Genomic DNA, 18412 nt, shown 5'->3' with positions numbered 1-18412 from the left:
TCGTTACACTACGGACTTTGGTTTTGAACTATTATGGTTGTCTAGTAATACCGTTATTAATTTATGATATTATGGTTTAATTAAACACCCTTGACCCTTGATATGACTCTATATCTTTATCTCTGCATTGTTGCGTTAATGGGCCTATTAAGCTGCAGCAGGTACAAATGTCATTGTTCTGTTGCTGGGCAAATGACCATTAAACGTCATTGATCCGAATTTGTGCTTGGATCAGGCTGTATTGGGGGCTGCAACTACTGAAGTGGGACCTGCTTCAGAGGTGAGAGGTCTCAGCGGCTGCCGAAGCTGGGGAATATGTACCAGCAAAGGGGGACAGGCAGGAATGGGAGGAAAAGCAGTAGCAAGGTGGACCCAGCTTTGTGTCAGAGCCCGGCCCTGGAACTGGAGGCGAGGAACACAAACATTCTGGGGGCGGTTATCAGTCTCCAAATAAATGGTCTGTCACCGCGGCCTGCTGATTAACGCTGTGATGGGTTTGCAGCCCGTCCTGGGAAATGGCAGAGATAAAGAGAGTGTGAAAGGACTGAGAGAGAGAGAGAGCGAGGAGCAAGGAATGCACTTCAGCATCTCTGCAAAGCGCGAGGAATGTCACTGAGAATTCCAGAGCAAATTCCACTTCAGTTCCACACACATGTCATTCCCATTAACCCCCCCCCCCCCTCAATCTCCCTCCCTACGCACATACACTCTTCCCAGTTCTGCTTCCAACATTGCAATACATTTGGGGTGCAGATCGGTTCATATTGCAGCCCCCCCCCGCTCCCCTCTCCTCCCACCCCCCCTCTACCCTCATTCTCGCTCTGAACCATGTCCAGCTGACTCCCCCATTCAGTTTCCAGCAGCTGGATATTAGTGTTTCCATTGGCCTTCTGCTCGCATGCAGAAACAGTGAATGCAGCCCTAACCCTAACAGTAGAGCCGCAGATCTGTACTGCATAGGAACAGGCCCTTCGGCCCATCTCTACCCTACGAGCGTTCACTTTATCCATGCCCCTCGTGATCTTGTACACCTCAATCAGATCACCCCTCAGCCTCCTACACTCCAAAGCAATATGTCCCAGGCTGCCCAACCTCTGCCTGTAACTCAAGCCCCCGGGGAACAGTCTGAAGAAGGGTCCCGACCCAAGATCTCACCTGCCCATGTTCACCAGAGATGCTGTCTGACCTGCTGAGTTACACCAGCACTTTGTGCCTTTTTATGGAATTCATTGCCATAGACGGCTTTGGAGGCCAAGGCAATGGATATTTTTAAGGCAGAGATGAACAGATTCTTGATTAGTAAGGGTGTTAGGGGTTATGGGGAAAAGGCAGCAGAATGGGATTGAGAGGGGAAAATGGATCAGCCATGATTGAATTTGATGGGCCGAATGGTCTAATTCTGTTCCTAGACCTTATTAACTTACGAACATGAACTTTTGCAGTTCCTCGTGTCCCCTGTGTACAAGTTCCTCGTGTCTTCAAGATATTTTCTCTGGTATATTAGAACAATGAGGAGAAGACTGTGACAATTTATATATATATGAGTAAACAGTGACTAAGCTGGTGGACTGAAGAACAGTGACGACATCACATTTATTTTAATTAAGGTTCAGAACCAGACTTGAACTGTCTGTCACTCACATTCACTGGTCTATCAAAGATGGTTGCTCCAGAACTTATGTTCAAGAAGGAACTGCAGATGCTGGAAAATTGAAGGTAGACAAAAATGCTGGAGAAACTCAGCGGGTGCGGCAGCATCTATGGAGCGAAGGAAATAGGCGACGTTTCAAGCCGAAACCCTTCTTCATTCTCCAGCACGTTTTACCTCCAGACTCAGAAACAGCTTTATTCCAAGAGCTATAGCGTCTCTGAACCGGCCCTGCTGAGTGCCCCCCACCCCCCCCCTGGACTGTCTCCCTCGGATGGTCACGTCACACAGCTTATTTATTTATTTTACTTTTCTTTTTCATCAGTTGGAGCTGCATACTAAATCTCGTTGCACTGACGTGCAATGACAATAAAATTATTATTATCTGTTCCAGAACTTAAGTGTTTTTCTCGTCCCCTCTTTTTTTGCAGCTTTCTCCTCCCTCCTCCCTCCTCCTACTCCATCAGTCTGAGGAAGCGTCCCGACCCGAAACGTCGCCTGGCCATTCCCTCCACAGACGCTGCCCGACCCACTGAGTTCCTCCAGTTTTATGGTGTCATTGCTTCTTCACCTCCCTCAGTCAGACGCGGACATCAAATGTTCACTGCACCCCTCTCCGCCTTTTGAGAAGAAAATAGATTTGTTTTGTACAAATTATTTGCAGATATAACGCGTTCATACATTTCCTGAATTGCCTTGATCTTCTCGAAGGAATCTGTGTCCCTGACATTGTTTGCATTTCCCGATTCAAGTGACACTTCTTGCGTCAACTCTTGCGCCTGTTCTTCCCCTCCCCACTGCAATACACTCACCAACACATCACCCTGCGATCTTCCCTTGTACGCCACTTAATTCCAGCAATAGATACACACGTACACTTCTAGCTTTATCTCCTATTTCCACCAGATATCTCTTTGTACCACATACTTGAGCCAGCGTTGCATGTGCTGGCTTCCGAACATCAGCTTTGTCCTGTTGTGCTAACGTTTAACTCCATCACTCTAGTTGTTTCTCTCTCTCCATCATCATCAATGTCTCTCTTCCCTCAATATTTGCCTGAACTAACTGAGCAGCAGTGTGATGATCTGTGCCCCGGGAAAAAGGTTCTGCCTGTCTACCCTATCCATGAGGTCACAGCTATAAGGTGAGAGGGGAAAGTTTCATTGAGACGAACAGATAGGATGGGAATATTTCCCAGAATGGAAATATTAAATTCTGGAGGGCGTGGCTATAAAACAAGAGGGACAACATTTAAAGGAGATGTGAGGGGGAAGTTGTTTTTTAACATAGAGAGTGGTGAGTGCATGGGACATGCTGTTGGGGATGATTGTGGAGGCAGGTACAATAGTTTAAGTGACTTTTGGATAGGCATATGGATATGCCAAGAATGGAGGGGTGTGGATCACGACAAGTGTTGTTCTTGGCACAGACATTGTGGGCTGAAGGGCCTGTTCCTGTGCAGTATGTCATGTTTTATATTCTACGTTCTATCCCTCGATAGATTCACAGAGTTATAGTGTGGATGGGGCAACTTAGTCCGTATGGACGTTGGGCTGAAGGGCCTGTTTCTGTGCCGTTCCGCACAATATTGGACATTTCCGCCCTGGAGGAAAGGTTGTGACTGTCTACCCTGTGTTTGAGGGCATAGCTATAAGGTGAGAGGGGAAAGGTTTCATGGAGGTGTGCGGGGCAGGTTTTTTTTTACACAGAGGGCAGTGGGTGCCTGGAATGTACTGCAAGGGCTGATGTCAGAGGCAGATATACGATATTGGCGTTTAAGAGGCGTTTAGATAAGACACATGGAAGTGCAGTGAATAGAGAAATATATGCGTCATGTACAGGAAGATCAGTTTCACTTGGCATCAAGTCCAACACACACATTGTGGGCCGAAGGGCCTGTTCCTGTGCTGTACTGTTCTATGTAAATACGTTCATAGGTTCATAAGTTCTAGGAGCAGAATTGGGCCATTGGGTCCATCGAGTCTTCCTCTGCCATGGCTGATCTATCCTTCCCTCTCAACCCCATTCTCCTGCCTTCTCCCCATAAACCCTGGCACCCTCCCAAATCAAGAGCCTGCCAATCTGCGCCTTAAAAATATCCTTTGACGACCTCCACCTCCATCTGTGGCAATGAAGTCCACAGATTCACCACCCTCTGACGAAATAAATTGCTCCTCATCTCCTTTCTAAAGGTGTGCCCTTTTATTCTGAGGCTGTGCCCTCTGATCCTAGACTCTCCCACTAGTGGAAACATCCTCCCCACATCCACTCTGTCCAGGCCCGTGTTCTACGTTCTATGGAGGGTGTTACCCAAAGGATAAAGATGTTGCTGCTGCTGTAGCCAACATACCAAGGCACTGCACTAATCCCCATTCCCCCTACCCACTGGCTCAGCGCTTGGTGGATAGAAAGCACTTAGTGCCTGAGATTGACTCTTTAAAGAGAGCCCCTGATGCAAAGATTCCCTCTTTAAGGCAACCAAATAAACACTGACCATTCGCAAACACCGCCCGCAAAAAGTTTAAAAGACAGATGTCTGCTAATGTTGTGTATGTGTGGTTCAGGCAGTGAGGTATGGTGTGTGGGGTGGGGGAGGGAGGGAGGGGAGGGGAACGTTATAGGACCTCCAGTAACAGCGGCTAGTTGTAATATTGAATGGGAAAACAATTAAGTGTCTTTGAGGATGGGACAAACACAAGCAGCAGTCGGCAATCAACCGTAGCCTGCTCTCTATTCCCTCCATTCCCCTCGTCTCATGTTGCCCCTTATCTCTTCTCGCTTTATCTTGTGGTGTACTCTCTCAATCCCCTAAACTAATCCCATCTTTTATGCACAGTCTTTGGTTTGTATTTGCACTGTTGCGGTTACCCGGTATTACTGATTATTAGTTGATGTTTTTGTGTGTTGTTGCGTTAGTGGGCCCGTTAACTTGCAGCAAGTAAGAATTTCATTGTTCTGTGGCCAGCGCCTATGACAATTCGACACTCGTGACTCTTGACTGCGCACATATGCCTTTCTATCACTGTGGAAATGCTACATTGTTGTTGTATCTGCCTCCACCGCCACCCATGGCAGCACGCGCCGGGCACCCACCACTCTCTGAGTAAAAAACTTGGCCCCTTTAAACTTTGCTCCTCTCACCTTAAATCTCTGACATTTCCATCCAGGGAGAAAGACCCTGATTGTCTGCCCTTTTATCTTCCACTCTCTGTGGTTTTGTTTTAATGTGGTCTCTCACCTTGATCCTTGCTTCCTTGCTTTCACTTTCACCCTCATCTCCCTAGCTCTCTCCTCCCACTTTTACACTCTTTCTATCTCTCTTTTCTCTTTATCTATCCCACTCTCCCCTCTCTTTCTCTCTCCTCCTCCCTCTCCCATTCTTTCCCTCCATCTCTCTCTTTCTCGCTCCCTCATTCTCTCTCCATCTCTCTCTCCCTCATTCTCTCACTCACTCATTCTCTCTCTCGATATTTCTCCCTCTCCCTCTCTCTCCCTCTCCCTCTCCCCCTCCCTCTCTCCCTCTCCCTCTCCTCTCTCTCTCTCTCTCTCTCTCTCCCTCTCTCTCTCTCTCTCTTTCTCTCTCTCCCCCTCCCACTTTATTTCGAATCTCTCCTCCCTCCCCCACTTTGGACACTATCCAACCCCTTCAGACGATACAATTATTTCTCTCTGCTGTTTTTCTACTTTCTCCTGCGTTTGAATTCCAGTCTTGAGCTGTGATGTCTGAACAGTTGCAGAGGAATCGCTCAGCCTCAGTTCAAAGCCAATGTCCTATTCCCTGTAGGAACCCAGCTTTAAGTGTTTTACCTTACTGCTAACTTTGCAAATTTTTTTTTTCAAACTAACTTTAGCAATTTTTCAGTTCAAAAAAAATGCTACAATCACAACATATAAAACCTAAGCAACCCCGAGCAAGGGAAAGCATGCGAATCGGGCTTAAAAAACAGACTTATTCCTCCCTTGTGTATCTGTCATTGATATCAAACGCTTCACATGTATGGTGTAGGTCTCTGGTGGTGGTTGTGCTGGCAAAACCATCACATGTCCCAGTCCCACACACACAAAGGGGATGAATGATCTGTTGATGGAGGTGATGGATGATCAATGAATGTTGGCCCAGATATCTGGAGCGAGCGAGCCGTGCTCTTGCAGAGCCTCCTGTCATGTTTTATCACCCGGCCAAACAAGCAGACAATTTTAACATGTCATCCGAACAAGATCGGCTGAGGTATCGGTGCAGGCTCTGGGTGGGTCTTGTAACAACAGGCAACAAGCAAGAGTCAAGCATCCCACCCGAAACATCGCCTATCCATTCCCTCCACAGATGCTGCCTGACCCGCTGAGTTAGAAACATAGAAACAATAAATTTAAGAAGGAACTGCAGATGCTGGAAAATCAAATGTGGACAAAAGTGCTGGAGAGACTCAGCGGGTGCAGCAGCAGCTATGGAGCGAAGGAAATAGGCAACGTTTCAGGCCGAAACCCTTCTTCAGACTGAAGGGTTCTTCAGCATTTTTGTCTACCATAGAAACATAGAAAATAGGTGCAAGGGAAGGCCGTTCAAGCCAGCACCACCGAACATCCTGCTTTCTCTCCATATCCCTTGATTCCGTTAGCCCTAAGAGCTGTATCTGATTCTCTCTTGAAAACATCCAGTGAATTAGCCTCCACCGCCTTCTGTGGCAGAGAATTCCACAGATTCACAACTCTCTGGGTGAAAAGATTTTTCCTCATCTCAGTCCAAAATGGCCTACCCCTTATTCTTTTAAACAGTGACCCAGGTTCTGGACTCCCCCAACATGGGGAACACTTTTCCTGCATCTAGCCTGTCCAATCCCTTAAAGATTTTATATGTTTCTATAAAGCATTCCTCCAGCACTGCGTGTTTTGTGCAAGAGTCAGGAGGGTGGTGTGTATATGGGACGAGCTGCCAGAGGAGGTCGTTGAGGCAGGGACTATAATGACTTTGAAAAGACACTTGGATGGGTACCTGGATTAGGAATGGTTCACAGGGATAGGGGCCAAATGCTAAATGGTTATTGCATGGCTGATGAAGATTCCTGGATAACAGGTGCACAAAATCATGAGAGGAATAGATCAGGTAGACGCACAGAGTCTCTTGCCCAACGTAGGGGAATAGAAAACCAGAGGACATAGGTTTAAGGTGAAGGGGGAAAGATTTATTAGGAACCTACGGGGTAACTACTGTATTTCACACAAAAGGTGGTGGGTGTATGGAGCAAGCTGCTAGAGGAGATAGATGAGGCTGGTACATTACACAACATTGAAGAAACATTTAGACAGGTACATGGATAGGATAGGTTGAGAGGGATATGGGCCAAACGCAGGCAAGAGGGATTAGTGTAGATGGTGTAAGTTGGTCAGTGCAGACAAGTTGGGCTGAGGGTCCTGTTTCCATGACTATATGAGTTTATGGCCTTGGTACACGTGACAATAATAACCCTAAACCTAACCCTGAGGTGAAATTACAACCAAACCTTCACTCTTGGCTTTTGCCAGCTTCTTGCTCAACCTCTGCAGTGCGGCTTAGAGCGGCTCGATACTCACTCAATAGGCGAGAGACCCACACCCTCTCAGCTACGTACAAGGTCATAAGGGGAAAGGATAGCGTGAATGCTCACAGTCTTTTTCCTCGGAGTAGATGGTTCTAAAACTAGAGGGCACAGGCTTAATTTAAACTTTAGACTTTTAGACTTTGGACTTTAAACACAAAGCGCAGCAACAGGCTCTTCGGACCACTCAGTCCGCGCTGACCAGCGATCACCCCGTACACTAGCACTATCCTACACACTAGGGGCGATTTACAATTTTACCAAAGCCAATTAACCCACAAACCTGTACGTCTTTGGAGTATGAGAGGAAACTGGAGCGCCCGGAGAAAACCCACGCAGTCACAGGGAGAACGTACAAACTCTGTACAGACGGCATCCGTAGTCGTGATCGAACCTGGGTATCTGGCGCTGTAAAACGGCACCACTGTTCCGCCCTAAGAGGGCGGCTGTAAGAGGGGCCTCAGGGGCAACTTTTTCACTCAAAGAGTAGTTTGTATCTGGAACGAGCTGCCAGAAGAAGCTACAGAAACTGATACAATTATGACATTTGGAGCCTATGTATGGATAGGAAGGGTTTAGAGAGATGTGGAACAAATGCAGGCAAATGCCTCATAGCACCAGAGACCCCGGTTCGATCCTGACTACAGGTGTTGTCTGTACAGCGTTTATACATTCTCCCTGTGACCACGTGGGTTTTCTCCAGGTGCTCCTCTTTCCTTCCGCACTACAAAGACGTGCAGGTTTGGAAGTCAATTTGGCTTCTGAAAAAATAGCAAATTGTCTCTAGTGTGTGGGATAGTGTGGGATAGTGTGGGATAGTGTGGGATAGTGTGGGTGTGTGTGGGATAGTGCCAGTGTGTGTGGGATAGTGTGGGATAGTGTGGGATAGTGTGGGATAGTGTGGGATAGTGTGGGATAGTGCCAGTGTGTGTGGGATAGTGTGGGATAGTGTGGGATAGTGTGGGATAGTGTGGGATAGTGTGGGATAGTATGGGATAGTGTGGGATAGTGTGGGATAGTGCCAGTGTGTGTGGGATAGTGTGGGATAGTGTGGGATAGTGTGGGATAGTGTGGGATAGTGCCAGTGTGTGTGGTATAGTGTGGGATAGTGTGGGATAGTGTGGGATAGTGTGGGATAGTGCCAGTGTGTGTGGGATAGTGTGGGATTGTGTGAGATAGGGTGGGATAGTGTGGGACAGTGCCAGTGAGTGTGGGATAGTGTGGGAGAGTGTGGGATAGTGTGGGATAGTGTGGGATAGTGCCAGAGTGTGTGGGATAGTGTGGGATAGTGTGGGATAGTGTGGGATAGTGTGGGATAGTGTGGGACAGTGCCAGTGTGTGTGGGTCGCTGGTCGGCGTGGACTTGGTGGGCCTGTTTCCGTGCAGTATCTCTAAACCAAACTAAACTAAGTGGGACTAGCCAAATACACCAACTTGGTCAGCATGGACAAGGCGGGATGAAGGGCCTGTTTCCGTGCTGTGGACTCTGTGAACACCTCACCTCTTGCTGACACCAGCCATGTCCTCGTTACCAGGCGCGTGCTCGGGGCTGTGCGGGTGATTTAAGAGTCAGCGGGGGTGGCAAATTAAACAGGGTCAGGCCGCGCGGCGGTGGGTTGTTGGGGGTGGGGTTAGCCAGGTTGATTCAGGCCTGCTCTCTCCCCCCCTTCCATCCCCAGGGAGCCCGGCCACATGCAGGCCCTGTCCCTGTCTAAACTGTGCTGTCAGGTTTATGCCGGAGTGTGTCAGGTATCTGTGGGGTCAGACGACAGCTGGCCAATGGAGAAGGTCGGCAGTGGCCAGGGCCTGACTAAATGCAGTTGTCTCCACTGACCTGACCCTTCACTCCCCACCTTCGGCCTGCCCACAGCTGTTCTCAGCTGCCCTCAGTACCATTAGTAGGGTGTGAGGTGTGGGGGGGAAGGGGTTGGTGGAGGGGGTTGTTAAAGAGGTTACGGCAGCGTGCCAGCGCACACACTCTTGTTAAAAAACTCACGCCGGCCTGTTAAACAATGCCGGGTGGCAACATCACCAGGAAGAGTCATTCTGGGGAGGCGGTAAACAGAGGCAACAGTAACCAAGGTTACCACCTTCACCACACCTACCCATGGGGTTAACCACCCTACACCACACACATGTGTCACCAACAATCAATGTGGCACAGTGGCGCAGCGGTAGAGTTGCTGCCTTACACAGCACCAGAGACCCGGGTTCGATCCTGAATACCGGTGCTGTTTGTGTGGAGTTTGCACGTTCTCCCTGTGACCACGTGGGTTTTCTCTGGGTGCTCCAGTTTCCTCGCAAAATGTACAAATTTTTTGGTCAATTGGCTTTGGTAAGATTGTCCCTAGTGTGTAGGATAGTGCTGGTGTACGGGGCGATCGCTGGTCGGTGCGGACTTGTTGGGCCGAAGGGCTTGTTTCCGCACTGTATCTCTATAGTCTAACTCCATCCACACCAACTGTTGAGGTGCAATTTGGAGAATTGCAGCAAACAGCTCTGTCCAAGATCAAAAGAAATTGCAGAGATTTATGATGTAGCTCAGTCCATCACACAGACCGGGCTCCCCACCATTGACTCCATCCACACTTCACGCTGCCTGAGGAGAGCAGCCGACATAATCAAAGAGAGAGTCTACCACTCTCTGTAATATCCTACCTTGCTGGGTGTTTGGGGAGAGTGTGAGATGCTCCACTACACAGTCAGTCCTGGATTGTTACGAATCTCTCTGATGATGGATGGATCCATGGAATTGTGGATTCCCATCGGGCTGGAGTCAATTCTGGACACAGGGTGGCGGAGTAACTCAGCAGGTCAGGCAGCATCTGTGGAGAACACGGATAGGTGATGTTCGGGGTCAGGACCTGTCTTCAGAGTCAGTCCCCGAGTTGGTGGATCTTATCTGGGCCACTTGGATCTCCGCCCGTGACCCCTTTGCCCGAGTGGAGCTGAGGCCACTCCCTGTGAACGGAACGCCAGCCTCGTGTGCCCTGGGTAAACAAGGGCACACGTCGCTCCTGCCTTTGATCCCAGCCGCTGCCTTGTGCCCGGAGGCCGGAGTGGAGGAGGGCTGGGAAAATAGCCTCTTAACGGATGATCAGTAACCAAACATGGCCCGAGTATCAAAGTGAATAGAGAGTTTTGTGTGAGGTCTCGGAGGGTGGGCCAGAGCCAAGGAACCCAGAGTCAGCTCCCCAGGGTCGGACCGGAGGCAAGCTCATTACTGGCTGAGGAGAAATCGGGAAAAGGGATAATGCACCAGGATGTAAGCAGTGAACATGACAATGTGCAGCTGTAATATTTAATGAATTGCCCAGATGTTTGAGAGAGGTTTGATGCAGAGGATCACAGCAAAGACGGGATGTGCAAAGCTGGGGGAGGGTGGGGAATGCTAACCTCATTCATTCACAGATCTGCTGCCTCGGGAACTCCCCACTCAGTCCAATGTTTGCAACAGCTTTGCTGGTTCCCAAGTGGGACTGGGATAAGTAACTAAAGCCAAACTTCAAACACTGGCCCATAACTAGCTACCCCCTTCTCCTCCATCTCTACAGACAACTATCTGCAGTCCTAAATCCCAAATTGTCTTCCTCTGTGGTAGACGTTGCCTGCTCCATCACAGATACTGATCTCCCCACCATCGATGGTCCATCACCGGTTCTGACCTCCCCACCATCGAAGGCAGCCGGCATCATCAAAGACCCACACCACACTGGCCACGCTTTCATCTCACTGTGACCATTGGGAAGAAGGTACAGGAGCCTGAAAACCGTGTCGCCAGGTTCAAGAACAGCTTCTTCCCTGCAACCATCAGGCTCTTGAACACTGCACAACACTAACCTCAGCAACTGCGATCTTCCACGCACTATGCCTTTGGTTTTACACTATTAAGGTTACCTATTATTACTGATTAATAACTTATTGCATTATTGATTATTATATTTTTTTCTGTGTCGTTGTATTACTCAGTCTGTAAAGCTGCAGCAAGTAAGAATGCCATTGTTCCTTTAGAGGGTCATGGGGCAAATGGAGTTCAAATGAAGGACGAGCTTATATTGGGCAACAAGGGTGTCAGGGGTTATGGGGAGAAGGCAGGAGAATTGGGTTGAGAGGGAAAGATAGATCAGCGATGATGGAATGGCAGAGTGCTTCTGATGGGCCAAATGGCCTAATTCTGATCCTATGGCTTACAAACCTATGAACGTGTATGTCCTTGTACGGGTCCGCAGCGCTACTCGGGAGCTTCCTCCAAGGAGGAAGTCGAGGAACGGAAGGGGGGCAGTCAGGGAATAAGAGGGAGTGTCAGAGAATGGAGGAGATTGATCAGCCATGATGGAATGGTGGAGTAGACTCGATGGACCAAATGTCCTACTTCTGTTCCTTTGAGTTATGAACTTGGGCGGCATAGATGAGTTGGGCCCAAAGGGTCTATTTCCATGCTGTATGACTCTACAACCCTATACACCCACGCTCCCTCCATCAGCTCCAACTCAGCTCATCCTTACCTCATCTCCACCAAGGAGTCCCCTCAACACATCCCACAGACTAGTAACCATGCCAACCCATACCGCTACCTCGCCTCTAGTGGGTTGGCTTATGATCAGTGTTTGACAGCACTGGGCCTATACTCGCTGGAGTTTAGAAGGTTGAGGGGGGGACCTCATTGAAACTTACAGAATAATGAAAGGCATAGATAGAGTGGATGTGGAAAGGATGGTGGGAGAGTATAGGACCAGAGGTCATAACCTTAGAATTAATGGGCGCTCTAGAAAGGAGGTGAGGATAGTTAATCTGTGGAACTCATTGCCACAAAAGGGCTGTGGAGGCCAAGTCAGTGGATATTTTTAAGGTAGAGATAGGCAAATTCTTGATTCGAACGGGTGACCAGGGTTATGGGGAGAAGGCAGGAAAATGGGATTAGCAGGCAGAGATTGAAGGATGGAATGGCGGAGTGGACTCGATGGGCTGAATGGCCCGATTCTATCTCTATAAGTTGTGTGAAATTGTGTGAACACACATATAACCCACACCATGCTCCACCCTTCCCTCCACACTTAACCCACTTTGATGAGAAGGTTTGCAAACTTGAAGGATGTTCTTAAATGGGGCGACGGACGCATTGGAGTGAGATCTTTCAACGAATGAGTGAATGAACTGAACCAGATGACATATTTTAATACTGAACTGTTGACCTGCTGCCCTCCGAGAGCTCACGGGCCAAGATTCAGAAGAACTGGGACGATTCTCCAAAAATAAGCTGGTAGCTTCCACCCAATCGTATGATCAGTAAATACTCCAATTTCAAGTAAAACCCTCTCTTTCTCCTGCCCCTCTATCCCAGCGTGCACATATTTCTCCCACCATCCCTCCCTCCGCCCCCACCCCCCCCCCAGTCAGCCAGTCAATTTCTCGCTCTCCGTACAATCATCTCCCGAATACCCCATTTCTCTTTTATTTCCCCCCCCTTCACCCCCTCACCCCTCCCCTTCCATCTATATCCCCTCCCCCCAGCGTTTCATTTCACTCGTCCCCTTGTCACCCTTTTGTCTGCTTTTCACCACCAGCCTTACTCTACCCATCTGCCAACCAACCCCCTCCCCCCCCCCCCCCCCCACCTATCATTTGCCAGCTTTGTCCAATCCCCCACCTCTGTTTCCAGCTTCCCAGCTTTCTCCCCTGACCGCATCGGTCGGCAGAAAGGTTTCCAAACCCGAAACGCTGCCTGTCCATTGCCTCCACAGATGCTGCCTGACCAACTGAGTTCCTCCAGCACTTTTGGATGTTGATAAATTGACGGTTGGCGTGTTGGTGGGACTGAAAATCCCGACTTGGCATGTTGGTGTGCGGCTCTTGGCTTCACTTGAACATTCCCGAGTAAACATTTTACTCACCTTCTACGGAATGTTGGCTGTTTTGTCTCATGGATGATCGGATCCAAAAAAGGAAGGATTAAAAAAAATTTCCAGAGGATTTGAAAGAGGAGATAGTCTGACCACCCAGTGAGGCTGAGATCAAGCCAGGCACCTGCACTGGCTGGTGAGGCTCAAAGATCCCGTCTGCCTCCCGTAAACACTGCACTGGCCAAGTCAGCCTTTACACCCAAGCAACTGCAGGTGCTGCAATCTGGCGTAAAACACAAAGTGCTGGAGTAACTCAGCGGGTCAGGCAGCATCTCTTGGAGGACATGGATGGGCATTTGGATTATTATGAGCAATTCTGGGCCCCATATCGGAATGGGGTGTGCTGACCTCTCCAGAGGAGGTTTATGAGAATGATCCTAGGGATGATTGGATTAAGGTATGATGATCATTTGACTGCTCTGGGCCTGTACTCACTGGAGTTTAGAAAGATGATGGGGGACCTCATTGAAACTTGCCGAATAGTGAAATGTATGGAGAGGGTGGATGTGGAGGGGATGTTTCCACTAGTGGGAGAGTGTATGACCATATAACCATATGACAATTCCAGCACGGAAACAGGCCATCTCGGCCCTTCTAGTCCGTGCCGAACACTTACTCTCACCTAGTCCCATCTACCTGCACTCAGACCATAACCCTCCATTCCTTTCCCGTCCATATACCTATCCAATTTATTTTTAAATTATAAAATCGAACCTGCCTCCACCACTTCCACTGGAAGTTAATTCCACACAGCCACCACTCTCTGAGTAAAGAAGTTCCCCCTCATGTTACCCCTAAACTTCTTTGCCTGACCAGAAGGCACAACCTCTGTGGACCTACCTTTAGAAAGGTGATGGGGAAGAATGTATTTAGTCAAAGTGTAGTGAATATATGGAATTCATTGCCATAGACAGAGGTGGAGGCCAAGTCATTGGGTATTTTTAAGGCAGTGATTGACAGATTCTTGATTAGTATGGGTGTCAAAGGTTACGGGGAGGTGGCAGGAAAATAGGGTTGAGTGGGAAAGATTGATCAACCATGAATAGTGGAGTAGACTCGATGGGCAGAATGGTCTGCTCCTATGTCATGAACTAATGAACTTATGAGATGATGTCTTGGGTCGGGACCATTCTGTAGGGTTGGGGGTCGGGAGCCTGACTGTAGGGTTGGGGGGGGAGGGAAAACTGGTCGGGAGGTGGGGGCAAGACGAGGCCTGGCGAGCGATTGGTGGATACAGGCGAGGGAGGGTTGATAAGCAGGTGGCTGGACAAAGGCCAGGGATCAAAAGACAAAAAGTAGTGAGATGAAGGGGAAAGGAGGAAAGAGGTGTGAATTGTGAAGCGAGAGGAATGAATACAGGTGGAAATAAGCAACTGCAGATGCTGGTTTACAAGAAAAACACAGAATGCTGGAGCAACACAGCGGGCCAGGCAGCTGCCAGAAGAGGTACTTGATGGGGGTACTATCACGGAGCTTCAAAGATGTTTGGACAGGGACATGGATTGGAGGGTTCAGCGGGTATGGGGGAAATGCAGGCAAATGGGTCTAGCGCCATGTGCCAACTTGTGGAAACAAGGAACTGCAGATGCTGGTTTATTTAAAAGAAGACACAAAGTGCTGGAGTAACCCAGCGGTCCAGGCAGCATCTCTGGAGAAGATGGAGAGGCAACTTTTCGAGGCGGGACCCTTCTTAACGCACTTCACATGCCAGCTGTATAATCATAGATAACATAGAGACCAATAAATGCTTTGCAGGAGTAGGAGATCGGCCCTTTGAGAGGCCATTCAAGATGACATGGCTGACTAGTCGATCCCGTTCATGATAATCGATAGTGCACAAAAAACGGTGAGGCTACAGGTACAATGAGACACAAGGTACGAACTCCACGTCAGACAGCAGGTGCAGTCAGGTACAATCGAAGGTACCCGGGTCAGGGACATTAACTGGGGTCAGGATCGAACCCGGGCGCAGCGGTAGAGGTAGTAACCTACCGCTGCGCCACCGTGCCCCTCGTTAATGTCCCTGCCCCCGAGCCTAGTTGTGGCCCGGTTCGGCTGGGACGGTGGTCCAGGCAGCTCCGATAGTCTCTGGCAGAGAACACAGCCCACAGCAAGCTGGACATTCTTCTAACTTTCCTCTGATTCTGTGCTCAGCAGTAACTCACAGCTGGAAGTATAAAGGGGCCATTGACGGCGGGGGAACAGCGCATCGTTTAATGAAGAATTGTCTGCTCAGCCGGCCCCGAGATGGGAATAGACAGGCTGCAACATCAGTCAGTCAGTCTCTGCAAACTCTGCAGTTTATGTTGCAGGGCAGAGGTTTGATAAGTGGTTTAGCGTTGTGCGTGGACACGGAGTGCGATCTGCCTCTCACAAGCTGCAGAAACATTTATTACAGCCGTAGAGGTGACTCCTCAGTGACCTCTCCGTCTCCGGGGACAGCTTTACTGTCATCGAGGGCATAGCTGAAGTATCGTTCTGTACACGTTCCCCCATCGCACTGGGCCGCGCGGTAACCTCAAAGGAAACCCACCCGCCCTGCTCTTCATTTTATGTGTGTGTGTGTGCGTGTGCGTGTTCGTGTGCGTGTTCGTGTGTGTGTGCGTGTGCGTGTACGTGTATGAGCGTGTGTCTGTGTGTATGGATGTGTGTTTGTGTATGTATGTGTTTGTGTGTATGTGAGTCTAGTTGTGTGTTCTGTGTGCCTGTATGTGCGTATATGTGTATGTGTGTGTGCGTGTACGATGAGTATGTGTGTATATGTGTGCATGTGTATGTGTGTGTATGAGTGTGTGTATGAATGTTTGTGAGAGTGTGTGTGTGGGTGAGTGACCTAGATTCTGTGTGTGTGTGTGTGTGTGTGTGTGTGTGTGTAGGATAGTGTTAGTGTGTGTGTGTGTGTGCGTGGGTGCGTGCGTTCGTGTGTGTGTGTGTGTGTGTGCATGTGTGTGTGCGCGCGTGTGTGTGAGCGTGTGTTGCACGTGTGTGTGCATGTGTGTGTGTGCATGTGTGAGTGTGCGTGCGCGTGTCCATGTGTGTGGGTGTGAGAGAATGCGTGTATGCATGTGTGTGTGCATGTGCGTGTGTGATTGTGTGTGTTTATGTCCGTGCATTTGTGTGTGTGTGTGTGTGTGTATGCGAGTGCGTGTGTATGTGCGTGTCCATGTGTGTGTGTGTGTGTGTGTGTGCGTGTCCAAGTGTGTGTGCATGTCCATGTGTGTGTGTGTGTGTGTGTGCATGTATGTGTGTGTGTGTGTGTGTGTGTGTGTGTGCGTGTGTGTGTGTGTGTGAGTGTGTGTGTGTGTGCGTGTGTGTGCGTGTGTGTGTGTGTGTATGTGTGTGCGTGTGTCCAAGTGTGTGTGTGTGTCCATGTGTGTGTGTGTGTATCTGTGTGTGCGTGTGTGTGTGTGTGTGTGTGTGTGCGTGTCCATGTGTGTGTGTGGTGTGTGTGTGTGTCCAAGTGTGTGTGTGTCCTGCGTGTGTGTGCATGTCCAAGTGTGTGTGTGTGTGTGTGTGTGTGTGTGTCCATGGGTGTGGGTGTGTGTGTGCGTGTCCAAGTGTGTGGGTGCGTGTCCATGTGTGAGTGCGTGTGTGTGCGTGTCCATGTGTGTGTGTCCAAGTGTGTGTGTGTGTGTCCATGTGTGAGTGCGTGTGTGTGCGTGTCCATGTGTATGTGATGATCCAGGGCTCACTTCTGTGGCACTGCTCCAGTCCACACACGGTTGCACAGAACACTGCCTCAGGAAGCCAACAAACATAATCAAAGATCTTTCCCACTTTCTCCTTCCCTCTTCTCCACGCTTACATTGGGCAGAACATACAACAGTACAGCACAGGAACAGCCCTTCAGCCTGCAATGTGACGAATATGATGCCAAGACCAACTCTTATCTGCCTGCACATAATGAACGTCCAGGCTCAGCAGCAACCTCTTCCCAGAACCATCAGGCTATTAAACACAACAACCTCCAAATAAGCTCCAAACATTATAGACCTGGGGAATTATTTCTGACTTTGCACTACTATTATCTATTTATTTGTCTATACTTGTCTATTGTCTATTTATTTTTAATACATGCTGAACTTATTTTTCTTGTTTATTCAAGGTTTTACAGAATACGATATTTACATATCTGTTGTGTTGCTGCAAGTAAGACTTTGATTGTTCCATTTTGGGACACGTGACAATAAAACACTCTATGTACACTTTCTCTCTCTATATATGTGTGTGTGTGTGTGTGTGTATGTGTATATGTGTATATATATGTGTATATATATACACACACGCACACATATGTTTGAAGAAGGGTTTCGGCCCGAAACATTGCCTATTTCCTTCGCTCCATAGATGCTGCTGCACCCGCTGAGTTTCTCCAGCATTTTTGTGTACCACACGTGTATATATATACACAGTGGCTTGCAAAAGTATTCATACCCTTGAACTTTTCCACATTTTGTCACGTTACAACCACAAGCATAAATGTATTTTATTGGGATTTTATATGGTAGACCAACACAAAGTGGTGCATAATTGTGAAGTGGAAGGAAAATGATACATGGTTTTCAAATTTTTTTACAAATAAAAAATTGAAAAGTGTGGCGTGCAAAAGTATTCAGCCCCCCTGAGTCAATACTTTGTAGAATACAATACAATACAATACAATACAATACAATACAATACAATTTATTTGTCATTTGAACCCCATTGAGGTTCAAACGAAATGTTTCTGCAGCCATACACACAAGAAAGAACCAAGACACAACACAATTTACACAAACTTCCATCACAGCACATCTCCTCCTCGCTGTGATGGAAGGCAAAGACTTATCTCTCCCCTGCACTCCACATTCCCCTCCCGATGTCAGAGTCAAAGCCCCCGGCGGGCGATGGTAATTGTCCCGCGGCCATTTACGCCGCGCGGGGTGATGCAAGGCCGCGCTCCGGGTCTTGTTGTTGGAGCCCCCGGCGGGCGCTAGCAAAGTCCCGCGGCCATTCCAAGCCGCACGGGGCAGTGATGTAAGCCCCGCTCCAGGTAATCTTCAACCCCACAACTCGGGCGGGTGAAGTCGCCGTTGCGGAAGCCCCCGAAAAAGCGGTCTCCCAGCAGGGACCCGCTGGCTCCGGGTGTTCCTGTCTGCTAGACCTGCGGTTGGAGCCTCCGAATCCCCGGGGTCGGGTCGCAGCAGCTCGCCACCACCGCTCCACCCGCTCCGAACTCGACCCGCTCCGAACTCGGCCAGCTCCGCGATGGTGAGTAGGTCCGCAGGCTCCGCGACTGGAGCCCCAGGTCG

At 49.0% G+C, this 18412-nt stretch overlaps 1 long non-coding RNA gene across 1 annotated transcript in view; it reads right to left on the bottom strand.

Moving 5' to 3' along the window:
* Positions 1-928: 928 nt before the first annotated feature.
* The window catches only part of LOC129704178 (uncharacterized), an 87465-nt gene continuing 69981 nt past the window's right edge, over positions 929-18412 (bottom strand). The window contains exons 3-4 of the long non-coding RNA XR_008724693.1: positions 9880-10046; positions 929-2268 (exon numbers count right to left, since the gene is read on the bottom strand). This is a non-coding gene — a long non-coding RNA (uncharacterized LOC129704178). The remainder of the gene's footprint in view (positions 2269-9879; positions 10047-18412) is intronic.

Source organism: Leucoraja erinacea, chromosome 15 (assembly GCF_028641065.1).
Source record: "Leucoraja erinacea ecotype New England chromosome 15, Leri_hhj_1, whole genome shotgun sequence".
Taxonomy (NCBI): domain Eukaryota; kingdom Metazoa; phylum Chordata; class Chondrichthyes; order Rajiformes; family Rajidae; genus Leucoraja; species Leucoraja erinaceus.
Note: the sequence above shows the minus strand (reverse complement) of the source record. Positions and strands in the feature narration are given on the sequence as shown.